Here is a 21,006-nt window from a genome sequence, read left to right as displayed (position 1 = left end):
TTCCTCCATGGATCCAATCCCTTTAATAATGATTATTGAATCTCTTACTATCTCTGATCCCTACCAATGTAATATTCTCAAACTAATTTGAAGGAAGTTCATTTGAGGACTTTCTAATATTAAAAATTATCACTTGATTCTAGTCTTATTCTGGACATATATTCATTGTTTTCTAACTTTTCTACACATTCTGAGAGTTGTTTCATTTGTGTATTTGTGTGTGCACATATAAGTGCCTCTGTGTGTATGTGTATGTTTGTATGTATGCAAAAGCCTCAAGCTCTTATTCAGCAATCTTGCTCGTGACTGGTATTCCATCACCTGAGCCATTCTTCCAATCCAGGTTTTGACTGCTAAATTTTCTATACTGTTGCAAAGAGTGTTCTGCCCAGGCTGGATGCAAACTGAAATTCCCAGACTCCTTTACATTCTTAGGTTTTATTTCTAAAGGAGTATCAACTTTTAAACTACAAACATTTTTGTGAGGGTAATATCTAAGCTGTAGCCCAGATTTTTAACTCAAGAATTATTTTTTTTTTTTGATTGGTGAGGGTTCCTGTCATGGGGCCTGAACTCTGGGTCTGGGATCTGTCACTCAGCTCTTCAGCTCTAGGCTAGGACTCTACCACTTGAGTTACAGCGCCAATTTCAGCTTTTTTCTTTTTTGCTTAAGTGGTGTTGAGGAATCGAACCCAGGGCCTCATGCATGCAAGGCAAGTGCTCTACCACTGAGCCACCTTTCCAGCCCCTAACTCAAGAATTTTTATAAAGATAGATGAACATACACATTACATATCCTGAATGTACACTGTTAGGAATGTGATCGTAAGCTAGTTAATGATGAGATATGAGTATTGAAGTTCAAAGCCAGCCCAGGTAAGAAAGACCCAGAGACTCTTTTCTCCAATTAACTAAAAGAAACTTGGAAATGGCACTGTGTATCAAGTGGTAGATCTTTAGCCTTTAGCTGAATAGCAGAGAGACAGCTCGCAGTCCCAGAGTTCAAGCTCCAAGACCATTTGCCAACAAATATATATATGTGTGTGTGTGTGTGTGTGTGTGTGTGTGTGTGTGTGTGTGTGTGTGTGTGTGTATAAAGAAAAAAAAGAAATGTGATCTTAGCCACCAGTTCATTTCTAACATAATCCCTGTTCTTACAAGATGGACATATTTTCCAGTTAAATCCATGCTCTAATATCTGACTTGCGTTGGAAACAGAATTATGCTTCCATTCTATATTCTACAAAATTTCATGATTAGCAAGCATGATTTAGAATGGGAGTGGCCTCATACCTCATGTTCCATGTAGGAGTCTTGCTTTCTGTATATCACTCCCATGAATCTACATACTGGACTTGGCTTTATTGTTTCAATGTTGCCTTATTTGTAGTCATCTATATTGTATTGAAACTTTATACTTAAACACAGAACTTCTCTTTCTCCTATTATTGCTATTGTTTCACCTACTGTTAGCTCATGTACATTTGGGAAATAATGAACAGCATGTACACTCATAAAAAGAATGTTCTGAAAACCTTCTTCCCACTTAAAATTTACCTTAATTTACAGAGAACTTACAAAGTTTGAACTCAATGGTCTCATGTATAATGTATTTATAAGCAATATAAATTTCATATTTTCTCTTTACTAAGTTGTCTCTGAAACACGTGTTACCTCAGGTCCATAGGTTTCTAGTGTTATTTCAGTGAAGCCACAAAACATTCATTATACTTCAAGCAGCACCATCGATTGTTACTGGAAGTAACTGTTACTGGATGTGAAAACTGACCCCAGGAGAAGAATGGAACATAGAGGAATAACAAAATTCAACTTGCCTTGTGCTTTCCTTTTTACTGTACAAGAAAAGTATCCCAAGGCTTGAAGGAAACTCTGTCCCTGGCTTTTCTGAGTGTGCTCTTTACTCATATAAAATTTTTCTGTAAACTTCTAGTTGAGAGTATTACAAAAGGAAATAATGTACCATTTGAAGGCCAGCATAGAACAAAAGGAAATAACGTTGTTTTAAAAGTGCTCTCCTGCAAAGGAACAAAGACATGGAGGTTTTAAAATGTCTTATGGATGAATATTTCAACCCTGAGATGATTCTCTTGATGCAGGAGTCAGTTATCAATTACTTTGATCTGGTCCTGAGTTCTCCAGAGCAATAAGGATTCCAAAAAAGCAGGATCCAGTGAGTATGATCGGCAAAGGAGCCTCTTCTCTGACCAGTACTCCTTTAAAGAGGGTCCCAAAGAAATATCTGGGATTTTTGTTTGCTTGTTTGTTTAGTTTCTGCTGGTTCTGGGGCTTGAACCTAGAGGCTGGATCCTGTCCCTGAACAGTTGTTTTCCTGCCCACCTGCCCCAAAGCTAGTATTCTACTGCTTGAGCCAAAACTCCACTTCTGGTTTCATGGTGTTCAATTTGCGATAAGAGTTTGACAGCCTCTCCTGACTGGTTTGGCTTTGAATTAATATAGTGAGAAAGCTAAGTGACATCAATTGTATAGTCTAATCTTTTGAAACAAAAAATATTAGATGAAGTTTATTATAAAGCTAATATTTGACAATGTTTAAAGGAAGAGAATATATCTAGCAAAGAATCCATAACTTAAATAACTCAGCAAAAGTAGGTGCACTGAATCATTTTGAAATTATTTTTTCTGCTTGGGAAGATTGATATTGTCCTTCCTTTTGGGGAAACTTAAGGTAATATTTGCACTTTTTGTTGGCTGTGGGGCTTGAACTCTGATCCTGGTGCACTCCCTAAGGTCTTCAGCTCAAGTTGAGTGCTCTACTGCTTAACCTACACCACCACTTCCGGGTTTCAGGTGGTTAATTGAAGATAAGGGTCTCATGAACATTCCTAACCAGGCTGGCTTTGAACCACAATCCTCTGGTCTCAACCTCCTGATTAGCTAGGATTAAAGGTGTGAACCACCAGCACCCAGCGCATATTTGCACTTATGTTCACTGAATGACACTATGTAGACAAATAATAGAAATTTAAATCAAATGATGGCATTGCAACTTTTCAGAAAATTTGAGGTAGCAATAAATATATCCTCCTTTCCATGTTGATTCATTAATGACTCATGAGCTATGGCATCCTTACATTAGCATCTTCTGCCATCTTTTTAGGTGTATTTAGTATCAGGAAATGTTCATAGAGAAATATAGAAAGACTCAGATTTTTAGAAAGCAAAGAAGATAAGGTATGAAAGAACAGCACAGAAGGAGATACAGTTATTGCACAGAAATTAAGTAGTCTAAGAGATTTAGAATGCTAAATGCAATGAGTAATAAAACTAGTTGATAACTGTTCAAAAACCAAAAATGGTTCTCTAAAAAAAAATTCTGGCATACCTTCGTTACTGTCATTTCTTCATTATCTCTGGAATTATTCCTTCTTTTCTGTCACAACTGTTAATTTGCCTCTGCTGTTTTGGTGCCATAAATGACCAAAAATATTTCCAAATCTCACTTAGACTACCCTTCTTATTGTGATTAGCAGTGACCAGTCAAATACCTGGAATCTTTGAATTTCCAGAATTAATCTTCACCTGACATCTAAGCACATTCAAGCCATTAATTGCTGTGACCTAAAGAACAAAACTCTTTCTTCAAAACAATATCCTAATATATGTAAAGTACATGAATTAGGGATTATTGTCAGGTGTCATACGGCAGGAGCAATTATCTATTCCAAGTATGGTTTCCTTATTTTGTATTTACTAACTTTTTTTTGTTTTTGTTTGTTTTTGTTTTGCTAGTCAAGGGGCTTAAACTCAGGCCTAGGGAATAATTCCTGATTTTTTTTTTTGCTAAAGTATATCACTCTACCACTTGAGGCACAGAACCACTTCCAGTGTTTTTCTGTTTATGTGGTACTGAGGAATTGAACTCAGGGTTTCATGCATGTTAGGGAATCACCGTATCATGAAGCCACATTCCCAGAGCCCTAAATGACTTTCTTAAGTTGACATTATATTTTCATTGCATAACTATGTACCATAATATTGGCCAGGTGCTAGAAATTGATGAAGAAAAGAATACAATAAAATAAATCCAGTAAGGCTGGATGGAAAATTAATAACCCTTACAGTCTAGCAAGGGCACAGGAGGCTTATTTGATGGAGATGTATCAACACGCTGAGTAAGACCCCTCCTGACCCACAGAACACCTCCAGAACCAGAATGAGTAGGCCATCTTGGGCTCCAGCCACCTGGGGATGTTGGGCCACCTCCTATAGCACCCATTCAACCAGTTCCTGAGAGCGGGAGAGAGAGAGAGTGAGAGACAGAGAGAGAGACAGATAGAATGAGAAAGAGAGAGAGAGAGAGAGAGAGAGAGAGAGAGAGAGAGAGAGAGAGAGAGAGAGAGAGAGAGAGAGAGAGAGAGAGAGAGAACCAGAATTACAGTAAAATCCAGTGCTACTGGCTTAGAACTCTAATCCTAACTAAACAGAAGGCTGAGATATGAGGATCAGGGTTCATAGACAACCCAGGCAGGAACATCTGTGAGAATCTTATCTCCAATGTTCCACCAGAAAAGTGGAAGGGGCACTGTGGGCTCAAGTGATAGAGTGCTAGCCTTGAGCTGAAGAGCACAGGAACAGTGCCTAATCCTAGAGTTCAAGACCCACGACTGAAAAGAAGTGGACTTCCCACCACAAGAAGTGGACTGAATAGCACCCATTGTCCTAGGGATCATGGTAGAGAAGTCAGGCCAAGCTTCCTGTGAACTTGAGGTCATAAGTAGGTCACCTGGCTTCTCTGTGCCTGTTTCCCTAGCTGCAAAATTTAACAAAGTGAAGGATCCCCTTCCTCATAGGGATAGGTTAATAATGAAAGATAGCCATGTTTCGGTTCATAATCCCACACCTGATGCACGATTAATAGCAGGTCCCAACTGAGCCCTTTCTGGTATCTTCCTGTCATATGCTCACAGAATTGGCAAAATCTTATCTGAAGGCCGCTCCCTCTCTGCCTAGATATTCTCCAGAGATCTCTCTGTATAAATCCCTTGTTTCCTCACAACTGTCCTGTGAGGAGAATGAGGTACATTGGTTGAGGCCCTATCAAGAGCTTCATGTGTGGTCAAGAATGGACTGAGTTTGGGATAATCCATTTAAACCAATGACTGAGCAAGGTGCCACATGTCTACCATCCCAACTAGAGAGGACCAGGCCTGGTGGAGCATATCTTTCACAGGAGGACCGCGATCCAACGCAGCCTGAGCATATATTTAGTTTCTATCTCAGAAATGCTCAAGGCAGAAAGGTGGCTCATCAGAGCCTGAAGAGGAAACAAGCAGGGGGATCATGGTGCCCCCAGAGGGGTGTTTGACCCGGGTTGAGTTGGTGTTGTGGCAGCCACTCACCTGTGCTGCTGAGAGAAACTGTTGGCAGCTGCTCCAAGTGGGGCAGCAGCGGACACATGAGCCCAGAGCAGATGACTAGGGGCAGGGAGCAGGTCGTGGATTTAGGCCTGCTGGCAGCACGCCATTGCCTGGGCTTTGAAACCTGGCACCGCCTGAAGGGAGGGAAGGGGCAGGATGGGGGTGGGAACATCAATTTCCTACTATACTCCAGAGTCACTTCAAGGCTCTTCCTCACCACTCAGCCACCTCTACCTTCTTCAACTACTGGTAGTGGTGTAAACTAACAGAGGGAATCCCAGTGCTAGCTGGCAGCATGGAATATGGGCGTGGCCAGAACTCTTGTATCCCATTGGTCAGAAAGAAACAAGAAAGAATGGGGGTGTGGCCAGAATCCTGTGCAGCAAACAGAATGGGTGAGTGTCAACAGGCCATTCTTTGGCAATTTGAGCTGACAGGATGTTCCCAGGACTTGAGAAGGAGCCCCAGGGGTTAACAAAATAAAAACAGATTGACATGCAGATGGCAGTATGCTAATAAATATATATCTTTATAGAGTGCCAGAGATGTGTATACATTATTGAGTTATATAGACTATAATACTACCAATTCCTGAGTATTTATTATGCATCCATTTAATTAATGTTATTGTTTAAAACCTTAAACTATTAACGAAAGCACTCAGTGTCCTGAAATTATCATGTTCCTGTAAGTAATTATATTCTTTTAATGCTTCATAAATATTAAATAAAATCAACCAGCCTTCTAAAATGATGCTGTTTAATTTTATAGGTTCATCATGCACAATGAACTCATTCAACTGTGACACTGACAAAATTCCAATGTTGTTCCTTTGGATGGGAGCCAGATTTTAGTATCTCCTGGCATTGGTTGGTGTCAGGATGGGGATTCAAAATGAGGGCCTATGTTGTCATGTGGGCAAAGGTTTTCTGATAGTCTGTCAGCCTTCAGCCATGCAAGGTGAAGTACCCTTTGCAACAGTGTCATTCAGACCCAGAAGTGTCACAGCAAAGAAAGAAAACATAAAAGGCCACATTTTTTCTGTGCATTGTTTTCCTTGCAAGACCTGGGCTTCTAGGGTCACAGGAGCACCTGCGTGTCCAGTGGCTTCACCCCATCCTAGGGTGATCGAAGCTGAGGCAGACCTACCACAACCTGAGTTCATGCTGAGAAAAAAAAGCTCCCTGGCTTGCAATTCACACAGTTTTTTCTTACAGGCTTTGGATTTGAACTCAGGATTTGGGTAAATCTACAGCAATGTGGATAAAGGGGAAGGTCACCTTACATGAAGATAAAAATTCAGCCCTGTTCACTAGTCCTGAATTCAAGACCCAGCCCTGGAAAACATACTATATATATATATATATATATATATATAGTAAAAATAGGATTTATACTTACCCATTGATGTTCAGTCCATACATGTTTGGTGTGTTCCTTGTATCTTTTGTTTTATTCATTTATTTAACATTGATTTAACTATGATGAAATCCATTCTGTTTATTACATTGATGACAATCTATCACAGAACATCTAGATTTGTAGAAATGTTCTCCATCATGCCTGAACCCCAGGATTCTCAGAGAAAAGGAAAAAAAGTTTCACACTCTCCTTCTTACTCCACGATCCACTTGTTAGTAGTGCTGGGATCTGAACTCTGGGGAGAACAAAACCAATTGGCCAATCAGTCAAGGTGATCATATGAAACTGTGAGTAACTAAGGAGTGTGGCCAATCCCAGAATCTGACATTGAACCCCATGGTGGTCCACTATAGTAAGAAATTCATAATTTAAACATAAGATCTATAATGACATACATGTGTGGACAGCATCATATGTTCAGTGCAATTATTCTTATTTTGTCTCTGATTCATGGAGGTATTGTGTATTTTAATAAGCATGGAGACAGGTATAACTGTACTGACACAGGTATAACTGTACTGACATGGATGGCAACCTGTTCCCATGGTTACAGGGTTGTCTATGCATTCTCCGTTGTATTTGAGACCCAGGACTTTCACAGGAGAGGATAAAAGGCACAACGACTGGTTTCTGACATCCAGATGAATCTTTGGTTAGTGCTGGTATTTGAGCTCAGGTCTGGGTAACTCTGTTGCACTGTGGGGGAAGGGGAAGCTCACCATCTTTGAAGACTAGAATGTCAGGCCTGGTGCAGGGCCTGATTTGAAGGCCCAGCACTGGACAAAATAACAAGCCCACCTTTTTTGACATAGGATTTCTCTTTACCTACAGGTGTGGTATGCATCTTGCATTCAATGTAGTTATTCATTCTATTTTGTGTCTTATTCATGGATGTATTGTGTACTTTATAGCATATGGTGACAGATATAACTGGATATAATGGATGACAACCTATTTCCATGGCTAAGAGTTGCCTATATAGCATTCTCCATCCTCAATGAGACCCAGGACATTCACAGGACAGGAAAACATGTGCCACCATAGGCTTCTCACATCATAATGAATCATTTGATAGTGCTGGAATTTCAAGTCAATGACTAACAGGCCCAATTGGTGAATGGGTCATGGTGAGCACAGCAGGCTGTGAGCCACTAAGGAACTAGGCCATTCCTGGGACCTGAGATGGAGCCTAGTTGGTACTAATATAGTCATAAATTCAGAATTAAACAGTGGATATATATTTCCAAACATGGGTGGGCGGCATCTTGCGTATGGTGTAGTCATTCTCTTTGTTTTGTGTCTTATTCAGTGATGTATTGTGTATTTCCTTGAGTATAGGATGACAGATATAACTGTGGTGAATTGGATGACAACCTACTCCGATGAGTATAGAGTTGCGTACACATTCTCCTTAATAGATGAGGACCAGAACTTGCACAGTACAGGAAATCAGCTGCAACGACTGGCTTCTCACATCAGGGTGAATTTTTGGCAGTGCTGGGATTCGAACTTTGAGCCTAGGAGGCGCAACCGCCCAATGGGTCCACCTGATCACACCTGACTGTGAGCCACTAAGGAGCTGGGCCATTACCAGGAACTGAGATGGAACCCCAGGGAGGCCAAAATTGTCCTCAATGATCATTGAAACATGGAATATATATGCACATCACTGTGTGGACTGCATCGTACATTGAGTGTAGTTATTCTCTTTATTTTGTATGATATTTGTGTGTGTATTTTATATTTTCTTGAGTATATGATGACAGGTATAACTGGGCTTATTCCCATGGCCACAGGGTGACCCGTGCATTCTCCATCCCAGCTGAGATCCAGGACTTGCACAGGAAAGAAAACAGGTACAAAGATTGACTTCTGACATCACGATGAATCTTTTGGCAGGGCGTGGAATCTGAACTCGGGACCTAGCAGGACCAAGTGGCAAATGGGTCCACATGAGCACCCCAGCCTTTGGAACCTGCGATTGAGCCCTCTCCCCCGAGGGGACAGCGGGGAGCACAATAGTCATCCATTCATAAGCTGAAGGTTGTATGCAAATAAGTACATATTTGCATAGAATAGAAGAGGTGGTAACCTGTGGTAGAATCTAATCTGTGTGACTACCGATTCTTGGATCTTTCCTGATGCCTCCATTTCATGACTGTGATGATTATTGTCATGCTTCATCAACTTCTTTACAAATAATGGATACCCCATGAGTCTTACCTATCATTTCCTACTTGCATCATGCACGAACTACTCATTCAAGGATGAGATCGTTCACATTTTATGACTCATCCCATGTCCAGTAACGAGTATCTCAGGATCTACTGCCATTCCCTCCGCATAGGGGGGCTGAATTCAAGCCTCAGGCCTGGAAAAGATATTCCTTATATACTTTTGATTTTGTGTTTTTTTTTTTTTTTGGTCCACTCATATGTCTGAACTCTGGGCTCAGGCACTGTCCCTCAGCTCTTCACCTCAAGGCTAGTGCTCTACCTCTTGAGCCACAGTGCCACTGTCAGCTTTTTTTCTATGTGCTGCTGAGGAATCCAGCCCACGGCCTCATGCAGGCACGGCAAGATCTCTACCACTGAGCCACCTTCCCACCCATCCATATATATATTTTAAAGATAGGATTTATACTTCCATACAGATGTTCAGGCCATATTGTTTTTGGTATGGTTATTTATTTTATTTCTTGTGTCATTCATATATTTAGAATTTATTTTATTGACTCTGATGACACCTATACCATTTATTACATTGTTTACATTCTATCACACAACATCTAGATGTGAGATATGTTCTCCATCATGCCTGGCAGTGCCAGGATCTGAACTTAGTGTCTAGCAGGCCCAATTCATGATTGAGTGAGTTTGCGCATGGCAGCCTCTAGCCAATGAAGATGTCAGGTGGTTCCCAGGCTCTGAGATCGACCCCCAGGTTCAGTCAAAATAGCGATACATGGATAGGCAGACGGAGGTATACATATATATTATACATATATATATATATATATATATATATATATATATATATATATATTGGTAAAGAGTTCCACAGCCATCTATTTATGATAGAATGACACCTACTATGTTCCTACCAACTCTTAGGTATTTATTAAACCACCATTGAAGGAATATTATTATTTTCATGCTTAATAAGGTATTAATTAAGCTCAATCAACATTCCAGAATTATTGTGTCCAATATTTTGTAGACTGATGTTTAAACTACTCTTTCAATCAGTGTTCCTATGCATAGGAATGAGTCTCTTGTGATTTCCAGCGACTGATGTCAGGACTGCGATTTGAACCCAGAGCCTATGTTGACAGGTTGGACTATGACTTCACTTATAGCTCACCAGCCACCAGCAATAGTAGGTCAGGTCCACATTGCAGCTTTGTCATTCAGACCCAGGATGGTCACTGTCCAAAGGAAAAAATTGTAAAACCCAGGTCTCTGTAGCTCACCACTTTTTGTGCTTTCCAAATTGTTTTCCTTCCTGAAAGCCCTCTGGGCCCAGGATCCCAGGATCGGCTATGTGTCCAGAGACTGCACCCAGCCAAGGGAGATCCAAGCTGAAGGAGAATTTCCACGACCTGTGTGTTCAAACCCCATGCCTGGCCAAAAATACCAGTACATACACACACACACACACACACACACACACACACACACACACACACACACACACACACATATATATATATATATAAATTATTTAACTAAATTAAAAAATAAAGCTCCCTGTTTTGGAATTTCTGCCAGTTTTCTTTTCTAGCCTGGGATTTGAACTCAGAGTCTTGGTAAATGTGTAGCAATGTGAGCGAAGAGTTGCCATTACTTGAGTTTAAACCCCGTGCCAACCAAAAATGAAAAACTAAGTCACTGACCTTGGCAGGGCAAGGTAGTTGTGGAAATATGAGGGAAGGGTTGGTAGGGGAAAAAAACAGGAGGAGTAAACAATGCTCAATAGGAAATGTACTCATTACATTGCTCCTGGAACTTTATCCCCTCTGTAGAATATTTTTACAATAAAAAAACATACCAAAAAAAAGAAAAACAATTAGTTCTCAGAGAAGAAGGCTTAGATGGGACTGACCATGCACCATGTTGGGACATTCAAATACAATCTCATACTGAAGATCCCCTGACCTTATCAAAGATCAGGATCTCTCACTGACCTGCCTGAACACTGGGCAGTGACCTAAGGTCTAGTATCCAACCACATTATATGGGAACCAAAGGGATGCCTGGTCAAGGGACAGAGACTGGGGGGATCTAGGTCCCACTTGTGGAGGTGAAGAGGGCTGCTCTATTCCAGAAATTTTCCTATGTTGTGAGTATTATCAAAGAAACAATCCTGCTCAGAGCCCAGTGCCTCTGGTTTTCCCACCAGCCTCTACCCAGCTCTGCCCCACATTCAGCCTGCCCTCTCTGAATCCCAGATCTGCCCTCTAGACTAAAGACTGAGCCAGCCAAGAGACCCACTTCCTGCCCTCATTCCCAGGCTGTCCTGTGGCAGTGGCATGCTTAGCTCAGTCTTTGGTGAAGGAATGAACACCGGGGGTGGGATCGTCAGATTGAGCCCTTGAAAGTCCTAGTCCCCAAGGATGTACTGCACAGGCATCCTGCAGTGAATGACAGCCAGGTCGTCAATGATGAACCCAAGGTTCCAGGACTTTTAATAGCAGTGTAGTTGGTTCAAAGGCTGGTAGTCTATGGTGTCAGGCGAGGTCATGGCTCCAATTTCCTGACACACCTGAACTGGAACCATCCTCCCTCTTCAAATTCCAGCTTATCTCTTGACCCCCCATTGAAACTCTCTCACCCCAATACCTCTGTAGCCCTTGGAAACCTGACCAGAAAATAAACTCGATGAGGCTGAGGATAATTGAAACCTGGTTACCCATCCTGAGCCCTAGGTTCTACCTGAGGCTGGTTCCCTCTACAGCCGGTGACCACACAGCTCCTGGCTGTCATGAATTTGTTGAGGAGTCAGTGGCTTGATCCTACATACTGCCTTTAGGCTCTGAAACTCTCCCCACATAGATTGTGAATAGTTGGCTCCCTTGATCCTGGGACTCCAAACCAAGGCTTGCATGTTGTCCCTTCTTCCTTACTTTCCTCTTTTTCTCCTTCTGTCTTTCCATCCTCTCTCTCTTTACTTTCTTTGTGTCAGTTCTGGGCCTTGTACTTGGAGCCTAGGTGCTGTCCCTCAGCACCTTTTTACTCAAGGCTATGGCTTGAGCCATACAGCCACTTCTGACGTTTTGTTTTTGGTAGTTAATTGAAGACAAGAGTCTTATAGGCTTTCCTGCCCAGTCCAAAAGCCTCAATCCTCTGATCTCATCCTCCTAAGTAGCTAGGATGACAGGCTTGAAGCACTGATATCCAGATCAATCCAAGGTTTCTTCATGGGCTGTGGAACCAGTCCTGGAACTTTTCAATGTCTATGACCCCCCAGAGCCTTGTGCACAATGTAATGATTTGTTAGATGAATAAAGGAGCATCTGTCTAAGACAATACTACAGAAAAGTCCCATCTGATTCAGGTAAGAATCCTCTGTGGAGAAGGGGGAACGAAGCCTGATGTAGCTCTTTCTCAGTTCTCCCTCCTCCCTCTTACCCTCTCCTGGTGCCACCACACTTAACTGTTTTGGCTCTCAGGATGTGAGCCAGTATATACTCGCTGGACTCCAGGGCCTCTGGGATACCTATCTTCTCAAAGATCTCTGTCCAGCATCTGACCAGCTCTGTGGCACTCAATTCGCCTTCTAGGTGTGAATGAGGTTTCTGTGAGCTGAAGGCCTGGCTCAAGGGGCCTCCTCTCCTCCCCCTGGGGCCAGTCAAGATTACCATATCCGGCCCCCAAGTTTCATGTTGCAGAAGAAGGATCCTCGAGGAATCCCTGGTTTCTGAATCTCCCAGAGTCCAGTGCAGGTGTTGGGAATCATCTCTGCTCACAGCTGGCAGGCTAGCGATGGTGAGGTCACAATCTCTGCTGCCTACGACATCCTTGACTGTAGTGGTCACCCTAGAGAGAGCCGGAGGAGAATCAACAACTGCCGAAGACAGTCAGTCAATGCATGACATTCATTACAGCAGACTATCTGGCTTGGGAACTCTTCCTGTGCTGCTTTGAACGTCATTGTTTGGGGGCTCTAATCATCTGTCTAATTTGACCCATCATCCCAGGCATTAGTAGAAATTGCAAGCTTCAAGAAAAAAAAAACCTGGAAAACATTGCATTTGAGTTGTCCCAATCAAACTTGAAGGGTTCTAAATTCAATGGTCTGCTTTTTCTTCCAGACAGCTTACAGCAGGGTACAGAAAGTGGCATTCAGAGAGCCCTAGCTAACTGCCAGGGCAGTTAGCAAGCAGGCTTCAGCAGGGGGAATGCACTTGCTTACCACGCCCTGCTGGAAATGGCCCAGGCTGGACACAGACTGGAGTCTGCAGGACTCCAGGGAGGACTGCCCACCAGTACATTGCCCCAGGAGGGAATCCATGCGACCAGTGGGGACCTGGAGTCCCCTGCCCAGATGCCCATGGACACAGTCAATGCCCTTGGTAAGTTTCCCTTCTCTTTCTCAGTGATGGTGAACAATCTGCCATGTCACAACCTTCACCACTCCCTATACCCTCCTAGCCTCACAAACCCTGCCCTACTGCTCCCCCAATCTCGTTCCCTTATTACATTTGGCAGACACATTCCCAACCCTTGAATTAGCTTGAACTATACACACTAGAGCAGACTGTCTGGCTGGAAGAATACAGCTGTGGTCACAGTTGCCTCACGAGTCCTCTGGCTGAAGAAAGAAGGACAGGTGTCCACTCTGGTCTGTGGTTCACACAGGCCTCCTAGGGGAGACCCACGCAGTCCCAGCAGCTATTGTGGGCTACAGGAAAGGGAGAACAGAGAGGTGGAAAGGAACGTGTACTGAAACCTTCCCCAAAGGAGCCATGAAATCGTGAAGGAAAAAACACATATTATCGCTAGACTTGTACTTGGCATTGATGTAAAAAGAACACACACACACACACACACACACACACACACACACACACACACAAATAAAATGCTTTTGCTCTTTGTAGACATGGTGCCTTAAATATGTTTTCATTGTTCTCACCTCCCTGCTCTCCCAACACACACACACACACACACACACACACAACCACACACACACACAAATCCAGAACTGTGACAGAAGATTAGTCCATGCAGCACCTGCAATTTGCCAACGGATCACACCTGAGCACAGTCAGGCTCAATAAGGAGAAAGATGATCTCTGTGTCTGTGTGTCTGTCTGTTGTCTGTCTGTCTCCCTCCCTCCCTCTCTCTCTCTATCTCTCCCCCATCTCTCTCTCATGCTCCCTCTCTCTCTCATGTACACACACACACACACACACACACACACACACACACACACACAAGACTCAGAGCAGTGTCTCTCCTGAATTTGTTGGTTCCTCCTTTGGGACAAGGTACAAGCTGGAGCACGGGGGTTGCCTGGTCAGAACAGGGGATCCAACCAAATGGAGTACCACTCTAATAATGCAGAACAACCCTGCCTCTCCCTTTATCCAGGGCCAGACACTTTCCCTTGGGAACAACCAGCCTTGATTCCCCACTCACCAAAACCCTAGGCCAGGACACTTGGTGAAGGTGTCCCAAGATAGGTGGCTCCTTGGAGCCGGTGCTGAAAACAAGCAGGGGGTAATGGTGCCCCAGCGGGGTGTCTGACCTGGGTTTGGGGCAGTGTTTGGGAAACGGATGGGGTCTTAAAGGCTACATACAGGGATGGACTCCCTACTTCCAGCCTAGATGCTTCTGGATGATTTGGTGGATTCTTGGAGAGGATGAGGAGACCAGATGGACCTGGAGCACCAGCAGATGATGGGAAAGCTGGGAAATGTGATCACCCTGTGAGTACTGTTGACAGCTGGGATGGGGGGGGGAGGGCGGACAGGCTCGGTGTATGTGGGTCGGAGTGGATATATTCCTCCCAAATATTCACCTTCTGTCTGACTCCAAGTGCCCTCCCATACCTACTGGGCTCTTCTGGGACCCTACTCAGGTGAAAGGGTGACTGAGCACAGAAGACAAGGGCTCACACCACAAGGAGGGCCTATCTTCTGCATCTAACACCCACCACCCCCAGCAAAAAGAAAAAGACTCGAGAAGGCAGGTGTGGAGGCGCTGCTCCCCACCTCTGATTAAAGCCACGAGGTTCCTACCAGAGAGAGGAAGGGTGCAGATGTGTGGCTGTGTGGCTCCCACTGCTCCAGGCCAGGAGCTCTGTGGCACCCCTCCTCACCCATTCCTTCATCTCTCTGTTTCCTGGGACACTGGCCACTAGGGATGGGGGTGGGATCCCCAGGTCAACACACACCCCTACCCCCCACCCCTGGGGCACATTTGTGACAGGGCCATGGCAGACTGTGGGGGGGGGAGAGGGTAGACTCGAGAAGGATACAGAAAAGGAGAGACAGGAGGTGCAGGTCCGGGTCAGTGGTTGATTGGATGGAATGTTTCCAGGCTGTGGGCCCTCAGAGCCACCACTCACATGTACTAATTGGAGAAGCTGTAGGTGGTGGCTGTGGGTGCACATGGGCCCATAGTCCTAGGACCAGGGGTGGCGACCATTTCGGAAACGCAAGCCGGCCAGGGGTGCACCATCTCCTCTGAGCGAATGTGAGATGTGCAGCTGTTCTGAGCCGAAAGTGCCATGTTTGAAATGTAATGCTGCTGGGAGGGTGCAGGAGCATCTGCGGGCGCCTGGTAGGGCTGCATGTGGCCTCTGCTCCTCTTCTTCAGCCAACACCACCTCCACCTCAGCCGCTCCTGTGGCCCTCTTGCCGGGACCTCAGTCTCTTTGCCACCATGGCGACCGTGCCTCCGCGTGGCTGCCCATGGCGACGTGCCTGCTGCGCCAGCTCCACGTGCTCTGTGCTCCCCACCAGAACCTGAACTATGATTAGAGAGGATGCCAGCTGATGAAGCCACTTGCCCTTGTATGTACTCGCTCTTCTCTCTGCTCTCTCTCTGCCCCCACTCCTCTCATGGGCTGTGTTGCCCCACCCCTTCGCCCTCCACTGAGTCGTGCCCCTGGCCACTGTGCCATGGGAGTGTGCCTTGGGCCCACCCCTCCTCCTCGTGGCCCCTTCCCCCTCTTCCCCTTGGGCCTGGCCTCCACCCCTGGCTGCAAGCCAAGCCCTGACTGGAAGGAAAGGCTTCCAGGCCATGGAAATTATAGCCTCACCTCAGCTCATCACTCCCTCCCAACCCCAGTACCTGCCCGGAGTATCAAATCTCCCCTCAGCCCCACCGCTGGAGGTGATTCTCTTCCATGCCCCTCCAATCCACACACCAAAAAGGTGCACGGTGACACTTGTGTGTATGTTTGTGTGTGTGTATGTTTGTCTGTATGTTTGTGTGTGTATGTTTGTTTGTATGTGTTTGTGTGTGTGTGTGATTGTTGGGGATAACTACATCTCAAGGACTCAAAACATAATACCCTTTGAGATGAGTCAGCACACTTCAAAAAACAGCACAAAGCACCATGTGTAAAGGACTCAGCACACAGCTCCCTTTGAAGGACTCAGCATATAGTACCCTGTGTAGAGTACTCAGCACACAACACCCTTTGATGGAGGGAGTCCATAGCCCACAAGGTAATGGAATAAGTGCATGGCATGCTTTGAAAAACTCAATGCGTACATTCTTTCCCAAGGACTCAGTACATAGCACCCTGTGTTAAGACCACACACAGCCCCCTTTGGAGGGCTGAGTACATAGCACACTGTGTAAAATAGTGTACAGCACCCTTTGAAAAACTCAGCACACAGCACAATTTTGAAGGACTTAGCACATACCACATTGTCAAAGGACTCAGCACATAGCACCATTTGAAGGACAGTACAGAGCACCCTGTGTAAAGGACTCAGCATATAGCACTTGAAAAATTCACCTTGTCCATCTCTTCTTAAGAGCTCAGCACATAGCATTACCCTTTGGGATGAATTAGTACACCGCACCTTTTGAAGGACTCAGCATACAGTAGCTGTGTAATGGACACAGCACACAGCACCCTTTGAAAAAACAAGCAGGGCCCACAATTCTCAAGGATTCAGCACATAGCACCCTTTTGGATGACTTAGCAAACAGGACTTTTTGAGGACTCAGCACAAAACCCCCATGTTGGAAGGACCTAGCAAACAGGACCCTGTGAAGGACTCAGTGTATAGCTGTATGTCACAAGTTCAGCTAACATTAGAATTAGGATGATTTCTTCAGTATTACCATTCTTAAGAAACACTTGACAAATCCTACTAGTTCATATTTAGCTAAACTGGGGGAGGGTCAGCTGAGGGTCTTGAAGTCAAATCTTGGGGGCCCTGCCCCTGAGCTCTTTGGTTCAATGCTAGAGCTCTAGCACTTGGACGCACAGCTCCAATTTTTGTTTTTGGTTTATTCTTTGACAGGTCTTACAGTGATTAGGAAGGCCAACTTGGGGTGTCAGTGGGCAAAGGCTCTTAGCTAGGCCTGGAGCTGACCTGGCCTCTGGGAGCCAGACCTCCTGGAGCTCTCATGGCCTAGGTTGGAACATACCTGCTCTGGAATCAGCACTCAGGCTGCATGTCCCGTGTCTGGCCACAGGGAGGCTGGAGTCACCCACCATAGGGATTGTACCTGTGAGTTATGTTTACTTTTACTGCCCTGGGGCCCCCGTCATGCTTTGAAGCCACCCTGGACAGGAAAGTCCTTGAGACTCTTACATAAAATTAACCATCAAAAATCAAGTAGGGCTGTGGCTCAAATGGCAGAGCACTAGGCTTGAGCAAGAAAACTCAGGGATAGAGCCTAGGCCCTGAGTTCACACACACACACACACACACACACACACACACACACACACACACACACACACACACACACACACACACACACACACACACACACATACCACATGCATGCAAAATCAGAGATTTCTACAGTGCAATCTTTAGGTATTCTCCACGTTTTCCCCACTAAGCCTCATGGCTGTTGGCCTAGGTGTTTGACGCATACAAAACCACCTGGTATCTTTAATTTTCCGGAACAGTATGGCTAGAAGGTCAGCCTTCCCCCATCCCAGCTCCTTGATTGGCTTGTGGTCTATCAAGGCCCTTTGGGGCTCCTTATACAGACTCACCAAGATGCCTTCAAAAGGAATCACATGCTGGGCACTGGTGGCTCATACCTGTCATCCTATATACTCAGGAAGCTGAGATCTGGAGGATTATGGTTCCAAGCCAGCCTGGGCAGGAAAGTGTGTGAGACTCTTATCCTCAATGAATTATCAGAAAACAAGAAGTGTTCCTGTGGCTCAAGTTGTAGAGTGTCAGCCTTGAGAAAAAGAGCTCAGGGACAGTGCTCACAGCCAGCAACAAGGAGAGGCATTGCATGTTGACTTTGGGATTGGTATGGGTCAAATATAATTGGAATTTTCAAGTGCTCCAAGACAAAGCAGTACCTCCTTTAGTCCTGTGTTCCTCCATCTCATCCCACATTCTGGTCTTGGCCATGCTTAGGTTAGCATGACTCTGGCTTGACAGGAGGGCTCCAAGTAGGAAGATCTCAGAGCAATCACCCCTACCATATCCTTCTGCCCTTCTCACTCTGTTGCATCTACTCTTTGCTACAGACCATCTTCCTGGAATCCATACATGAGGTCATTGCCACCAACATTATGGTGAGTGGTGAGTCTGGCCTAAATGGGGGCAGTCAGAGATGGAAGTCGGTCTGGGACTAGAAGGTTCTACCCTGTGTGTGGGCTGAGGCCAGGGCTGACATTTATTTCATCCTGAGCATTGAAGAGGTGAGGAGCCAGTGTAGAATCCACACTGAGTCAGCTAAGATTGGAATCTAGAGGATCACTTGTGTGAGGTAGGCTTGGGGTCAGGGGGCCACTGTTCTTGGTACTCCTCTCTTGAGACACCCCCATCCCTCCCTCACCCCTCAATGGTAGAAGAGAAACTTCAACTAAGTGGGTCCAAGAGGGGGCAGAGGATTATTTCTGTGTGAACCAGACTGTGCTTCATATTCATCCTAGCCCCTACTTCCTATTTATCTGAGGAATGGCCATATGAGTTTGTGGGGGGAGGAATCATCCTAGCTGAGAATGTGGCTCAGTGGTAGAGTGGTCGCCTAACATGCCTGACACCAGGGGTTTCATTCCACACAGAAAATGCTGGAAGGGGAGGTGGGGCTCAACTGGTAAAGCACCAGCATTGATCAAAAAGATCTCAGGGACAGTGGCCAGGCCCTGAGCTCAAGCCCCAGGACTGGAAGAACAAATCTTTGTTGGAGGCTTTTCTTCCATTTGCAAACTATTTATTGTTTGTGATAAGCATAACATGGGTCTCTTCCCTGGCCGCCAATGGGCCATTAGATGTCCCTTGAATTTGGGCCACTTCCCGGCATCCTCTGCCCTACCTGACCCATAGTTTACCCACATCTTGTGACAGATGGAGGCCTGAGAAAATGCCACCTGCCACCTACTTCTGGTGGCAGCTGTGGCTTTTGAGAGTCAGTATGTCACATAGAGAGTTATCATCCACATCAGTCTAGAGAAGAAAGGGAGGGAGTGCTCCTTGCCTGAGCCCTCAAGCTGTTGGCGGCTCTGGATGTGGGGCATCTGCCACAGGATGTGCTCAATGGTGGAGTCACTATGGGGTTGGAACCCCGACCTCTCCTCTGGCAGTTTCCAAGCTGTCTTGAAGTTGCAATTCTTCAAAACCTTTCTGCTCCTCCCTCATTTCGCCCACCCCAGAGCCTGAGGCATCTGAAGCAGTGGGGAGGGGGGCTCAGCCTGTGCTGGCATCTGGAGCCCCCTGTCCGCGCCTTCCCATCGAGGACCCACAGCAGCGCCTGCAGCTTTCTCTTCTTCTCCATCTTCTCCTGGGAGAGCCAGCACACGTGCTTGGCTTTCTCCTGACACAGCTCATCCAGGACAAACATCTGCTCTTCACATGCCATGAGGGAATCCTCGATTGTGTGGATGTGTGCCAAAAGCTGGCTACGTTGACGGTGAAGCTCATCCACTGGACTCTGGAAGTCCACCTCATTAGACAAGTTGTGGATGAAGCAGATTTTCTTATCGGATGCCCACGTGTCCCACTTGCCATCCCCACGCCAGCTGTGGTGGCAGCTCACAGAGCACGGGGCCTGTGGCTCCAGCTCTGTCTGGCACTGAGCTGCAGGTGGGCTGGACACCTGCAGCAGGGCCGCTGCTACTGCAGCAGTTGTCCCCTGTGGATCTCAGCCTCCGAGAGGGCTCGCAGATCCACGTCCCTCTAGGTCAGGGCCATGTCTCCATCCTCTCATATGGTCACATCGGGGGGAGTAACCTCCTCTCCTTTTCTTCCCCAGTACCCACACTTTCCACTTCCCCAGGGAGAGCCAGGAAGCTCAGCTGGGCCTGCAGGTGCTCCGACTATTGTCTGGTCACTTCCAGGCACTTGAGAATGTCCTGCCACTTTGGAGGCACCACCTGGCCCCCCCAGTTGCTCAGGCCCTGCACTTGTTTCAGCAGCTCCAGCAGCTGGGTCTGCCTCTGTAGGTGCTGCTGCAGGGCCTCCTTCTCAGAGTTCAGCCTCTCATTGGAGGCAATGTGCTGCTCACAAGTGGCTCTGAGTACCTGCAGCTGGACCAGGGACTGCTCCTGCGGCTCCTGCAGCTCCCATGATGCTTCTCTCTCTCTCTCTCTCTCTCTCTCTCTCTCTCTCTCTCTCTCTCTCTCTCTCTCTCTCTCTCTCTCTCTCTCTCTCTCTCTCTCTCTCTCTCTCTCTCTCTCAGCCACCTCTTTCCTTTCCTCTATCTTCTGCTCTGAATGGTCTAGGTATTCCGGCAGTTCTTTCTTCACCTGTTGCTCTGAGTCCAGGATGCTGGTGAGCTCCTCCTTCTCACCCCTCACCCTGTGGAGAGTGTCCCACAGCAGGGCCAGCTCTTCCTCTGGCTATGGGTCACACCAACACATGCGCCTTGAGGGGTCTAGTGTATCTCCTGCAGATCCTTGGCCTTCTCCTCCAGTCTCTGCAGTTGCTCCTCCTGCTCTGTGTTCTGGAGACAGAACTTCTGGTTTTCCTGGACCTGGATGTGAAGTTGTTACTCCAGGATTTTCAACTCCATCTGT

General features: G+C 45.8%; 1 long non-coding RNA gene across 1 annotated transcript in view; it reads right to left on the bottom strand.

The window, feature by feature from the left end:
* Nucleotides 1–5,460, bottom strand: part of LOC138828947 (uncharacterized) — a 45,770-nt gene extending 40,310 nt beyond the window's left edge. Inside the window, exon 1 of the long non-coding RNA XR_011372440.1 lies at nt 5,382–5,460. This is a non-coding gene — a long non-coding RNA (uncharacterized lncRNA). The remainder of the gene's footprint in view (nt 1–5,381) is intronic.
* Nucleotides 5,461–21,006: the final 15,546 nt, after the last annotated feature.

Source organism: Dipodomys merriami, unplaced genomic scaffold (genome assembly GCF_024711535.1).
Source record: "Dipodomys merriami isolate MVZ:Mamm:240054 unplaced genomic scaffold, mDipMer1.0.p SCAF_169, whole genome shotgun sequence".
Classification (NCBI taxonomy): Eukaryota; Metazoa; Chordata; class Mammalia; order Rodentia; family Heteromyidae; genus Dipodomys; species Dipodomys merriami.
Note: the sequence above shows the minus strand (reverse complement) of the source record. Positions and strands in the feature narration are given on the sequence as shown.